The sequence below is a fragment of the Cibotium barometz genome, chromosome 8 (genome assembly GCF_041138505.1).
Source record: "Cibotium barometz isolate CiBa-2024 chromosome 8, ASM4113850v1, whole genome shotgun sequence".
NCBI classification, from domain to species: Eukaryota; Viridiplantae; Streptophyta; class Polypodiopsida; order Cyatheales; family Cibotiaceae; genus Cibotium; species Cibotium barometz.
In genome coordinates this window covers 55,357,236-55,371,666 of record NC_141053.1, presented here as the reverse complement: position 1 = coordinate 55,371,666, position 14,431 = coordinate 55,357,236, and the positions used below count along the sequence as shown (strand labels likewise).

The 14,431-nt window shown below is 39.0% G+C and overlaps 1 long non-coding RNA gene across 1 annotated transcript; it reads left to right on the top strand.

The window, feature by feature from the left end:
* The first annotated feature begins 300 nt into the window (after window positions 1–300).
* Window positions 301–828, top strand: LOC147636433 (uncharacterized). The gene is made up of 2 exons (XR_015266406.1): window positions 301–471; window positions 565–828. It is a non-coding gene; the product is annotated as an uncharacterized LOC147636433 (long non-coding RNA).
* The last annotated feature ends 13,603 nt before the right edge of the window (window positions 829–14,431 follow it).

Sequence of the window (14,431 nt, the reverse complement as noted above, 5' to 3'; positions counted from 1 at the left end):
ATTTTTGACGGGCACCCTTGCCCTTCAAAATTGACGGGTTTGGTGAAATATAACAAGTCTTTCTGTAGTTTAGAGTAGCATTTTTAAAATTTTGCAAGTATTTTACGGCCAAAATACTCGAAAAAGCGATATGAATGATGCATTAAAAAGCAACTATGTCTCTACGTATTCAAGATCAACATAGAAAAAGATGAACGCACCTAAATAGTCCATTTTAACATTTGTCCATTAAGAGGGGGGGTCGCTTTTTTATCTGAAAAGAAAGTCTAAGGCGGCAGGCTGAAGTCTTGTGAGGTATGAGCCTTGCCGCCCTAACCACCTGCAAAATGAAGACCTAGCTAGCTACCAAGGGTGGTCGTTCGTCTTATTACGTGATGTCTGGCGGAGGGTACCTCAACGAGGAGATTATGGGCGTGCAGAACGCCGAGTTCTTCGACGTCGATCTCCTCTACCACTTCCTGCACTTATTCGGTAAACCCTGTTGCGATTCACGACCTAGCTAGCCATAGTGCCTGCGCGCACGATTGTTTTATGTTGATCACTAACATCCTTTCGCACGATCAGATGCGGAAACAAAGCGGAAGCTCAATGATTATAAGCAGAAATTGGCTGTCTTGGAGCACCAGATGGCGTCTATGGAGGCACAGCTCAGTTTAACCCAGTCCGTTACCGTAAAGCCTCCGTCGGCGGCTCCTTAGCTACGGTTCCGCATGACCTAATCAACAAGTGTCTTATTGTACCACTTCAACTCCTCCATTACTCTATTATTGTCGCTGATTTGTTCACACAATTGTAAACGATCCAATTAACTACGATCTTATGATTCTATTACTCTATTATTGTCGCTGATTTGTTCACACGATAGTAAAGGATCCAATTAACTACGATATACAGAGCATCTTATGATTCTATTACTCTATTATTGTCGCTGATTTGTTCACACGATAGTAAAGGATCCAATTAATTCAGCAAGCTCTCCCAACCATTTATTCGGCATTGCTTGAATGGGTGCTTGCATTTCTGTTTTTTGTTCACTGGAGTTCAAAGTTTATGCACTACACTTGTTTTTTTTTTGTTCTTGAAGCTCAAAGTTAATGCACTACACTTACTTCTTTTTTTTGGGGGGCACTTAGACTAAGAACTTGTTACATCATTCATCCCCCTTTTTGTTGATATTACCCCTCCAAGGTCAGGACTCACGTCTATTGGGGTTTATTGGGCTTGATTACATTGATTAAGGTTCTTAATGGTGTTTATGCCAATGATTATTGAGAAGAATGCGGAGGAGAGGATGAGCTTGACCTCCTTCTAAGCTTTCTTCCTTCACACACACACACATACACAAGAATATACAAGCACACAAGAGAGAGTCTGATAGATGGCGGAATTTTCTTACTTTCTTCTTCACACATGAACATCCTCTTAGTAGAGTTCAAATCTCAAAGGTTATTGAGGCATTAGTCCTGGCTCTTTTTACTCTTGTAATAAGCTGTGGAGTATACATGCCTACATCCACTTATTGGTTTATTAGTTCATAAGCACTATACATAAGCCCTATTGCATAGCCTATGCATAAGTTCTATGCATAAGCCCTATGCATAAGGCTATTGCAATAAGCCTATGCATAAGCCCTGTGCATAAGGCTATGCATAAGCCCTATTGCATAAGGCCTTTGCATAGCCCTATTGCAATAGCCTATGCATAAGCCCTATGCAATAGGCTATTGCAATAGGGCTTATGCATAAACCTATTGCATAAAGCTTATGCATAAGCCCTATTGCAATAGGCCTATGCATAGCCCTATTGTAATAGGCCTATGCATAAGGCTATGCATAAAGCCTATTGCCTATTGACATAACCCTAATCCCCGGCACCCAAGGGTGCAAAAACATAAAGACAAGAAGCATAAGAAAAAATGAAGAAAGAGGGCTTACCGTCTGAGAGGCTATGCCCAAAACCTTGCTCACTTGAATAAACCTACAAAAAAGAAACATAATAAATGAAAACGTTAGTCCTCTCAATAAAACATTAGTAAGTAAGAAGAACAAGAGAAAAAAGAGATGAGTACCCTAAACCCTACTCTTAATACGCTAAGTGAATGAAAAAATTAGTTTATGTTAAGCCTAAACCCTAGCTCTATGTATATAATGCTTAATAGAAAGCTTTGATGGAGAGCTCTCGATCAAAGCTCTCTATTAGAGCTCTATGCATTAGGCTAGGGTTAGGGCAAGGGAGAGGAAAGAGAGGGGAAGGGAGAAAGGGAGAGAGGGGAAGGGAGAAAAGCTCACATAAAGTATGTCCAAGCTTTTCATGAAAGCTTGGAAGAAGACAAAGATTTAACAAAACCATGAAATCTTGAAGAAAGTAAGAAAGAACTTACCTTGGAGAGGGAGACTTGATTGATGCAAAACCCTTGAGAGAAGAGGTGTGATGGGAGGAATAGTCGGGCTGCTGCTGCAGGCATAGTCTGTGCATGTGTAGGATAGGGGAAGTAGGTAGGTATTAACACCCGTCGGCGGCGATTTAGGCGGGAGTCATAGTTCGCAGATTGCTACCCAACAGCGAAATTTTGCTCCTAGCTTCATTGGTGTGAGCAGCGAATTTTTGCTGCTAAGCAGTGTATTTTCGCTGTTATGCAGCGAAAAAATGCTGCTACAGTTGCTGTTAGGAAGGTAATTTTTTTTTTGTAGTTTTGGATGTTGTTGTGTGTTTTGTATGAACCCTAAATCAGTTTTGGCTAGGTTAAAGATGTCTGATAGTGATCATCGGGACAGAAGTTGGTTCCAAGGCATGGCTATGAGAAAAAATTTGATGCGTGTGTGTAATCGATGCAAGGGCCAGTATATAATACAACAATGTTGTATAACAATTGAGCATGTTCGAACATATGGTATTCATGAGGCAGTGTCATGACCAAGTGTGGATGATGACATAGAGGAGAACAAGGCTTTAGCCTTTAAACTTTAAGTTTATATCTCTAACTCAATCATCTCAATTTTAAAATAGGTTTGGCAACCTCCGAACATCATGCATGTTTGATTTGCAAACCATCACTTGTTTTGGAAAGACCCTCTACACTTAAGAAAGTGGTGTATGACAAACATCATCGATTTCTTCCTCCTTCACATCACAAGTATGTGCCACATGATGTCTCTCCACTTGTGATGAGAGGTAGAGATTGGTTTGAGGCATGGAGAAGCACTTCCAATCCATCACCAAATGGGATGTCTAAACACTCAATCTTCTTTCAACTTCCATATTGGTGTGACATGAAGATCAATCATCTCTTAGATCCCATGCATATCTTCAAGAATGTTACAAACAACAAATATTTGAGACCATTTAATTGGTAAAAGAGATACAAAGGGTGCAAGGGATGACTTACAAAACATTGGACGCCTTAAAGTGCATGGCCAATTGAAAGAGAGACTGGCAAAATAGTCCTACCAAAGGCACCATGGGTATTAACCAAGAGGGAGCACAATAAGGTGAAAAGTGTGATTGCCTCTTTTTGTACACCAACGGGAGTAATGCATTCATTGAAGGGTGCCTTCACAAAGACCAAAAAGAAAGGATGGGAATAATTATATGGCCTCAAGACACATGATTGGCACAAGATATTACAGGTATATAAATATTTGCTTATTCGTTTTATCTTTGTGGTACATAATTTGTAAGCTCATATAATAACTTCCATTTTTTTCTATGCATAGTTTATTCTTTCAATTTCTATAGTTGGTTGTGGAGATAAGAAGGTGAGAGAGGCTACAAAATGGGAAGCTTGGTGAGTTATCCATTGAGATGGCTCGTCTCAATGCTATTTGAGGCAGTGTGTATGATTGAGGACAAGTTTCCTAGAACAATTCTCACTAGCTAATTGCATCTTGTGGTGCATTTGGTTGATGAAGTGGCGTTATGTGGTGTTGTTCATGTTCAATGGATGTTTTTTCTTAAAAGGTTCATGAAAACCTTAAAGGAATTTGTGAGAGAAAGAGTAAGACTAGAAGCAAGCATGGCAGAGGGATGGTTTATGTAAGAGTCTCTTGTGTATATCTCATGCCACAATTGTGGAGCAATGAGGAGGATGATCGACTAATCACTAATGTGCCTCAGGGAAAAGGAAGGAAAAGAAGACTAGATGAAGCATTATGCGCCACAAGGTGAATGCATTCTGCATTTTAAATAGTCCCATCATGGAGAAGTGGATTGGGAGATACAAGGATGCAATCAATAGACGAAAGGATGAGAGAAGAGCTTTTAGAAGAGCAAATACACACTTGCCATTCCCTCCTAGCTTGGAACCTCTACCAAATGTGATCAATATAGAATGGCTTTGTATGGTAATATCGATGGCATCAAAAATGGGAGAGATGATAAGAAGAGAAGAGCATGAGTATGCAAGAGGATGTGACCCTCAAGTAAAGTCGAGCTAGTAGACATGATACCAATGTCATAGAGGACAATCTTGAGTATTGTGGAACTATTTAGGATATTTTTGAGGTTAGATTTAGAGCATTTAGTCTATTCATCTTTGATGTCAAATTGTTCAAGGTGATATATAGAGGTGCTCAAGAAATCTTGAAGAAACATTCAAATGGGTTCTTTAAAATTGATTCCACCAACTTTTGGAATGATGAAAAATATACCTTCGTACTACCTCAACGCTATCAACAACAACAACAGGTTAATATAATGTAAGATTCCTCTCTCTAGCTTTTGAGGTGTAAAGGTGTAAGAACCTCCCCTTCTATTCTTGAAATTATTCCCCTCTTTGACTTGCACTTGGATCATAGAGACCAACACTTTTTTCCTTATCTCAAGAGGCATAGCCGTTGACTCTTTTCCATAGAACAAGGACTATCCGAGATTTACTTCAACTACTGTAACTTAATAGAATTTGAGTCTCATTTTAGGGATCCACCAGTCCAGCCTAACCCCATCCATTCCCATGGGTGAGCCAATTGCCCAACCACTGTAGTGATAGGATCCATTTAGAAATTTGGTTATGTTTTGCCCTGGGTACCAGGGACCCAGGCCCCCTAGCTGGTGCTTCAAGCAAACTTCAAGATAGTCACACCACTTACACACCCAATATGAAATTGCATGTTTCACAGATTCAGCTGTCTTTAAAACAATCTTTTAATGAAACCATAGTATCACTGATCATAATCCTCCAACATTATCTAGCTTGAATTCTAATTTCCAATCATTCCTTCATCAGTGTACCTATGGCATCATTGGCAACCAGAACGTTCACCACCTATCCACTCAGGGGCCTTTTCAATAGTTCCTAGCTCATAGTACCCAGAAATATATTCACTTAAGAAAATCCATATGGACTCTCCGTTGAAGATCAGCAAGATCAACCAACAGATCCATATAAAAGAGCCATGGACTCATCCGTTGAGGACCAGCAAGGCCAATCAACAACCAGATCCATGCCCGAGTTCAGAAAACAACTCTAACACCTTGTTCCATTTTCTTCCCCGATGCACGCGTGGGTATCTTTGGGGCAACCCAGAGCACCGTACGGTCAGCACCCTCTAGGCTCCTTCATAGGTCACCTAGTGTTTCACTCATAGGCTGCTTCCTTGGTGGTCCCTCATCCACCGTACTACCGGAAGCTCTCCATTTAAATCAAACCAAGGCTGGTCAAGACCTCGGCCGCGACCTTGCTATGCGAGACATCCTCCATTGACTCTCCGTCAGCTGTTGCAACTTTATCACTTAGGTCTCCACACGATCTCATTCACAAGATGGTCAAAATGCTTCCCCAGCATTCTTGACATAAAATAGTCATTTAAAAACAGGTTTCATAAATAAAGTTTATAACAAACTCTCATCTTTCCACATTGTTCCACATCATTTCTCGTTATTCCACATTCTTCTACATCAATTCAAATTGCTTATTCTGCATCTAGTCATATATATTCCCATCGTCCTTCATCCATTCTTATCTAATCACATTATATTACATCTCATCACATCTATCCTGATCAAATCACATCACAACATATCCACATTGCATCTCATCCATTCGTATCACATCACAATCTACATTCATTTAGATCCACATCACATCCACATATCATCACATCACATTCACATCTACTAATTACATCACATCCATTCACATCTCCCCAAGTCCACACCACATTACATCTCATCTATCCACATCATATCTCATCCATTCATATCTAACCAGATCCATATCACATCACATCCATTCATAGCTCATCACATTCATCCACATCCATTCGTTTATTTACATTCACATCTGTCGATATCTCATCACATCCATTTACATCACATAGCATCGCATCCACATCTCATCACATTCACATCCATTTACATCACATTCACATCTCATCACATCCACATCCATTTACATCACATCACATTCCATCCACATCTCATCACATCCATATCCACATCCATTTACATCATATCACATCTCATCACATTCACATCCACATCCATTTACATCACATTCACATCTCATCACATCCACATCCATTTACATCACATCACATTCCATCCACATCTCATCACATCCATATCCACATCCATTTACATCATATCACATCTCATCACATTCACATCCACATCCATTTACATCACATCGCATCTCATCACATTCACATCCACATCCATTTACATCATAACACATCTCATCCACATCTCCTCTTATCACATTCACATCTCATCTAATCACATCGCATCCATTTACATCCCATCACATTCATTTGGCTCCACATCACATCTTATCACATTCACTTTTAGTACTGTTTTCTACTTTCGATAATACCGATGGGACTTTTCTAAGTTTCTGCCAATTGCTTGGCCTAGTTAAAGGTACGTTTTCTTGATGGATATTTTCATATTCTTTCTCAAATTTCTCACGTGAAATATATTTAATATTCTTCTTTTTTAGTAAAAGATTCATGGGATTTACAAAAATCATATCTACCCATATTTCCCAATAAAATTCATAATGCTCAAAATTCCACTTTTGATAAATACTCATAATTTAAATCATGCCAAAAATTCCTCTTTTACCATTTCATTACTTGGATCTCAATTATTATGGAAATTCCTCTTTTTGCATAAAAATAAATTTACCAACAATTCTATTTTTGCATAAAAATAAATTTATCAAAATTTTATTTTTACCATTTAATTACTTGGATCTCAAATATCATGGGAATTCCTCTTTTTGCATGAAAATAAATTTACCAAAATTTACTCTTTTCTCATAATCAATTAATTATGCATAATTTAAAAAAATATTTCTCATGAATATGATGAAAATCATTCGTTTTGCATAGGATGTCCAATCCTAGAATATGGTAGGAAGTCCTGTTTTAGCAATATGCATAAAAGTAAGATATGTATTATTTTTAAAAAATTTTACCATAGCTTCGCGCTATTACTGATAATTCTCAATTTTTTTCTAAAGAATAAAAGCTTGTAATGAAAATATGATAGTAGTTCCTCTTTTATGCTTAAAATCAAACTATAAATTTAAATCATAATTTTAACCATAATCATAAACTTAATTATGATTATTCCACTAGATTAAGCTAATTTCATTATTTCTCTTTTCCCAAATTGATAGGATAATCTATTTCTCATTTAGAATCAATCAAAGTAGTTTTTAACTACTTATAAATAATCTAAAAGAATTAACCATTATTTTATAAACACAAAATCATAAAAATATTATATTCTTAATCTCTAGCTTATCAAGCCTAGAGTTTAGCTTTGAATTAAGAGACTATCATTGAGAAGCATCCTTTTTCAAGGGATTTAGCCATAAAGATGGCTATTCTTAGAGAGATTTACTTAAAGAAAGCATTACAAATAAGCATAAAGATTAACTTTCTCTTAATTAAGCATTAAGACTTTAAGAAAAAGCTTGATTTGAATTAAAACAATCATTTAGAAAGCATCTCAAGCTTGAGAGGGGTTGAGAAGAAGAAAGTCATTGGAGATAAATTGGAAAAAATCATAAAATTTGATTTTACCTCCAAGTTTGGCTTGATTCTCTATTAGCAGCAGTGAAGCCCTCGACCAATCAATTGGTCCACCCAAGAGGAGAAGAGCAACTCCAAGAGTTGTTGTAGAGAGAGAGAGAGAAAGAGAGAGAGAGAGAGAGAGAGAGAGCTCCGAGCTCCCAAGAGAGAAAAATTTAAAGGATAATAGAAAAGATGATTATTTTAATATAATACTGGCATAGTATAGCTCCAATATTCCATTACAAAAGACTGAGGGTCTATTTATAGGTGAGGGAGGCCACTAACCAAGTCCAACTGGGTTCTAGAAATTTCTAGGTCCAGTTTGACTCAATTTGGACAAGATTTGGACCAGTTTGGCTCCCTTTTTTATTTGGTTTGATCCAGGAGAGAGGAGAGATAAAAATATCACTTTTTTTAAATTAAAAGCCCTTCCACGCATGTGAAAGAGGCGCTTACCTCAAGAGTCTCCCTTTCCTTTACCAAGGTGTCAAAAATGCATGATTATTCTAAAATATCTCATTTTTTTAGTAATCTCATAATTTTTAACTAATAAACCTTGTACTCAGTCAACTCTTCATCTTATGTGAGCATTTACTCATTTTTGGGTATTTTCTTTTATTCTTTTGGATTTATCTCATACCAACACTTGGATTAATCCAGTTGGCCCATTGGAACCTTAATTGGACCATAATCTAAAAATTTCTGAAAAATGTAAACCCTTAGGCTAAGGTCCCTTATACCATTTTCAATTAATTCCTAATGAATATTGAAAAGTTCATTCTGAACTTTTGTTTTAGGGGAACCCATTTTAAACACTAGGAGGATTTTTATATCCAAAGATATTTCAATTTTGGGAAACCCATTTTAGACACTAGGAGGATTTTTATATCCAAAGATATTTCAATTTTAGATTCTCTGTCTAGATATTTTCTCTCTCTAGGCCAAAAAACAGGGCAAAACAAGATCTTTCTTCTATTTAAGAGGGGAATAATTTCAAGAACAGAAGGGGAGGTTCTTACACCTTTACACCTCAAAAGCTAGAGGGAGGAATCTTACATCCTACCCCACTTAAAAAACGCGAGATGTCCTCATCTCGCAGGTGGAGTATAATCTCTTTCATCATCTTCTTCTTCAATCACTTCCAGCGTTATAACCTTGGAAGTGGACGACTGATTTAGAAACATCTCTCTTTGACTTCCCCTATTCTGAGAGGCGAAGGTCTTGCATTACCTTGGATTGAAACTGAGCGTTGGTTAGAGGGTATACCTCTGGGATTTCCCTGATTTTGACGGAAAGGAATCTGATTACTCTGGAAGGAAGGAGCTGGAGTCTGGAATCTTGGTCCTTGACTTCCCTGCCCCCAAAAACCTTGATCCAAAAGGAGTTGGGCAATCCATTTTACGATGTCCAAATCCTTGACAGTTATAGCATTTCACTTCTTTGTTCAAGGGTGGAACTTCTAAAGTTGAATTCAAGGGGATTGCGTTTCGGGAAAAAGACCTTTCTTCCATTCTGGAACTTCCCATATCCTGCATTTGACCTTGTTGTCTCTTAGGCGATGGAAAGTTGGAATCACCTTCTCGGGTAGAAATCTTTTGAAAGATGATGGTGCTGGCTTTGGCGGGACCTTGACATCAAAGGCCTTGGTGAAATCTTTCGCCATCCGCACTGCTTCGGCCATGGAAACTGGCTTGGCATTCTTTACTAGGATATTCAAAGGTTCGTTCAGTCCCCGAATGAACCTGGCCATCAGCTGTTCTTCATCCAGCGGTGGCGAGTACTTGAGGAGGAGAGCGAACGCCTAATGATATTCTTCAATAGTTCTACTCCCCTGGGTTAACTCTAAGAATTCATTCATCTTGGTTTCCAAAAAGCCGGGAGGACAGAATCTCTTCCTTAGGTAAATCTTGAGATCATTCCATGTCTATGTGTTCCGATCCTCCAGACGGTTTGTCTCGCAGTGGTTTCTCCATGCCACCCTGGCTGTTTCTACTATTTTCAGCCTTGCAAGAGCTGTTTTACTTTTCTTGTTATACCCGGTGACATCGAAGTATTCTTCCATTGCTTCGATCCAATTTTCCACAGCCTCACTCAAGTTTTCCCCTTTACCCTTGAAAGGTCTAGGCTGCGATCTATGAAGAGTTTTACGAACATCCGGGTCGAGCTCTTCCTCATCATGTTGAGGGTTAACATTCCCACCACGATGACCTCGATCCATGATCCTTGTTAGTGCCTGAGCTGTCAGTAATTACCCTTTACTTACTCTTTGGTAGCAATCAAGGTTGAAGCTTTGAACCTTAAAGGCATGTTTACACAAGTGCCTTGGTAGTTATATGTACCCGAATGATCTCTTGGGCAAAGGAGTAGTTTGTCACGCTGCATGAGCAGTTAGTTGTTATCTTCCTGCTGTTGTACCGTGTGTTTTTTTGGGACTCTGTGCAGTCTACTATTGTGTTTTCCCCTGATGAACTGCATGTGTCTTGATTGAATAACTGTTAGGGCGGTAAGTCCCTAACACTTTGACGATCCTGCTGTCGTATCGAATTCAGTTTGAGCCATATGGCATTCAAGAATATAGCAGGGTACTAACATGTTGGTTGACATAGACCACCTGAGGGAATTCTCGAATTGGGTACACCACAGGAAGAGGCTGAGGAGTATGCAACAAAGTTTCTACAGGAATTCTTTCCAAACCTACCAGGAGAAATCAAGATTTCCATTGCTAACAGGGTAGTTACATCATTCTTACCTTTTGGTACTTACAATTTGCCTAATTGTTATAGCCTGTATGAGAAGAAAGTGCAAGTACAGTACCTAAGACAAAGAAGAAGAACCCATGCATGAGTGAGTCGGGAGGAGGGTTCAACGTACCACAGCATTCATATGGCACAAGGTTTAGATTCAGGAGAGAAGCTTCAGCACGAGCAAGGCAAGAATATGAGTCTGGTAGTTATGACCAAGTAGAAACTGTAAGGGGGGAAGCTGCAGGAGTAGAAATTGTTGGGGAGGGGACTGAACTGCAAGGACCTGAACACATGCTGCAGGAGAACCCACCTGCAAACCAACAAGGCCAACAAACAACTCCTCTAGACCCACTCTTGGGGCAATTGGTCAATGTATTGTTAACTCGGGCAGTCTTGAAGGCAAGAAGACAGTTATAGTTTGCACCAACAGGAACATCTAATATACCTTTCAACCCACTTCCGATAAGAACACTCAAACCACTTCCAATAACCCCAATGGCTGCACCAAATCCCAAAGTCGGCGCGGCAAAGTTCAGCGGGAAAAAGTCCCAAGATGCTAATAGCCATGTTGGTCAGTTTCAGACAAGGTGGTTTGCAAGTGGTTATGAGGTATTACATCCGGATGTAGTGAAGAAGGAACATTTTGCAGCAACACTACAAGGAAAAGCCATGGATTGGTTCTTGCAGTATGGCATGGCAGCTTTTGCTGACTATAATGATTTGAAACAGATATTTTTACTGAGGTTCAGGGAAGATAAAACACCTGAAGATATTTTGAAGAAGATGAGGAAATTGAAACAAAAGGATTAAATGTTGGTTGAAGATTATGCACAGAAGTTCAGAAAACTTGAATGATAGGTTGGAAGTAGCACAACAGCCTTCCATGGAGCAGTTGGGAGATTACTTTTGTAAGGGTCTCAACAAGCAATATAGAAGTGCAGTAGCAGGGAGACCTCCATTAGCCAATGCAAAAGATTTCACTGACTTGGTTGAAGCAGCTGCCAAAGCTGAAAGAAGGTATGGAGGTAAGGCAATTGTAAAAGGCAAAAAGAAGAAAAAGAAGAGCGAGGACTCAGACTCAGAATCAGAAGATTCAGAGTCAGAAGATGAGGATTCAGATCAGGATATTGAAGTGGAAGGTGACACTGATGAAGATGAAGACTGGTCAGAAAAGAAAAAGAAAAAGAAGAAGGATAAGGCAAAGAAGAAGCAGAAGAAGGATAAGGGTACTCCAAAGAAGGAAAGGAAGCAAAAGGATGTGGTGACTGCAGACTCAGTCAACAAAATTATTCAGGATAAATTGCAGACAATTGGCATGAGCCAGTTTGGAAAGTCAAAGAAACCATACTGTCAGGTATGTCAAAGATTTGGACGTCAGTATGAGAATTGTTATTATAATCCAAACTTTAGGGGAAGAAGACCTGAGTATATTACTCAAAAGCCGAGGGAGGTAGCTGCAAATGTGATAGCTCCTCAAGGTCCTAATAGAAGGTATCAGGGACCTGCACCTCAAAGAAGGTTTTAGAACCCAAATAATTGGGGATATCAGAACAGAGGTCAAAATAATATGCAGCAATTACAATGTAATTATTGTGGAGCTATGGGACATAGACAAGGACCTGATTGTGAGCTGTGTAGACATAGGAATGATAGGGGAATCCCTATTATCAGGTACAATAACAATAATAACAACAATAACAATAGACCTCCTGTGCAAAATCAGCAACCTCCCCCACAACAACAACAAGGGCCTCTAGGTCAAGCTAACTTGGTGATACTTGAAGAATGGACTACAGAATGGATTGAAGAGAAACCAGTAGAGTTTCATAAGGAGGAACAGGAAACTGATCAGAAAGTACAGGAGTCTCAAGTTGCTCAGGGAATAGCTAAACATTATAATTGTGATTGTGCGGCATGTATCCAAATTGAGGATATTCGAGAGACAAGTGGATGTACTGAGGCTATGGTGGTCACAAGGGCAAAAGCAAAGACAGGGAAGTCAATTTTGGAAGATGAGGAAAATTCGGATAGTATGAACTGGAAGGAGCAGAAAGCAGTTAGAACAGGAGCACTCAAAGAAGTGCAGAAATTTCAAAGCGGAAGTGTACCACCAGATGAATGGAATTTTGTTATTAGATCCTTGGATGACCAGGGAATCAGACAATCAGAAGGAAGAAAGATTGCACTGAAAGAGCAGGACAGTGGTGATAAATTTTATGAAGCTTTGTTGTCTGCTCCAATAGCATTTACTATAAAGCAAATGTTGAGGTTAGGAAGATGGCACCAAAGACAGGTTCAACCTTTGGGGATTTTGAGAAATTTGCAGATCTCAGTTGGGGGACTGCAGTTTGTAGCCAACTTTGTAGTCCTTAGGCTGGAAGAATCTGCTTGTTCTTATCCAATGATGTTGGGAAGACCTTGGTTAAGAGCAGCAAGAGTGAAGCAACTATGGGGATCAGACTCCATAGTAATGAAAAGAGGGAAGAAGAAAGTTAGAATGCAGATGGATGCAAAAAAGGTAATTCCACCTGGTTTCAGGGCATTGCATGCAGAAGGACTGAATATGGTAGCAGAAGGACTGAATATGGTAGCAGAGATTGGAGAGGATGTAGAAGAATAATTTCTTAGAACTAATTCATCAGTTGTGCCTATCTTTGAAGTTGATGTGCAAAAGATAGCAACCAAGTATGTTTTGCACCCTGAAGATGATGGGATATAGTCTTTAACTCAGAAACCAGTGATTGCTCAGGAGGGTAAGCAGTCAACTAATGAAATGGGTAATGAGCTGCTAAAGAATTTGCAGATAATAAACAAAGAAGAGGAGGAAGCTATTGAGACAGTTAAGCAGGCAGAGAGGGCCTTTGAACATCAGATGGAAAGAACTACTAGGGTAACTTAGGATGAACTGCAGGAACTGAAACTGAATACTCATGAGGAACCACAGACAGTGAAGGTGTCAGCAGATTTGGATGAGGAGTTTAAACACCAACTGAGGGAATTGTTGTTAGAATTTAAAGATGTTTTCGCATGGAAATACACAGATATGAAAGGAATTGATGCTAGTTTTTGTCAACACAAAATTAATTTGAAAGCAGATGCAGTTCCAGTTGTGCAACAAAGGTACACGATGAATCCTAATTATGCCAAATAGGTTAAAGAAGAGATTGACAAATTGTTAGCTGTAGGATTCATTTATCCTTTGGATGAGGTTACTTGGCTATCACCTATTGTTGTAGTTCCAAAGAAGAATGGAAAGATCAGGGTGTTGTGTGGACTATAGGAAATTGAATGCAGCTACAGTCACTGATTCATTTCCTTTGCCTTTTTGTGATACACTACTGGATGCAATAGCTGGACATGAGATTTACAGTTTTTTGGATTGGTTTAGTGGTTACAACCAAATATTAATGGCACCTTAAGACAGGGATAAAACGACTTTTGTGACTAAATGGGGAGTTTATGCTAGTAATGTGATGACATTTGGATTGAAAAATGCTCCCCCTACATTTCAAAGGGTGATACAAAGAGTATTTGCTAACTTCCTTACAACATTCATGAGGGATTTCTTGGATGATTTCAGTGTTTTTGGAAAAAAGCAGGAGCATCTTGAACACTTGAGGTTGTGTTTTCAAAAATGTAGGGAGTTTGGCCTGTCATTAAATCCAGCCA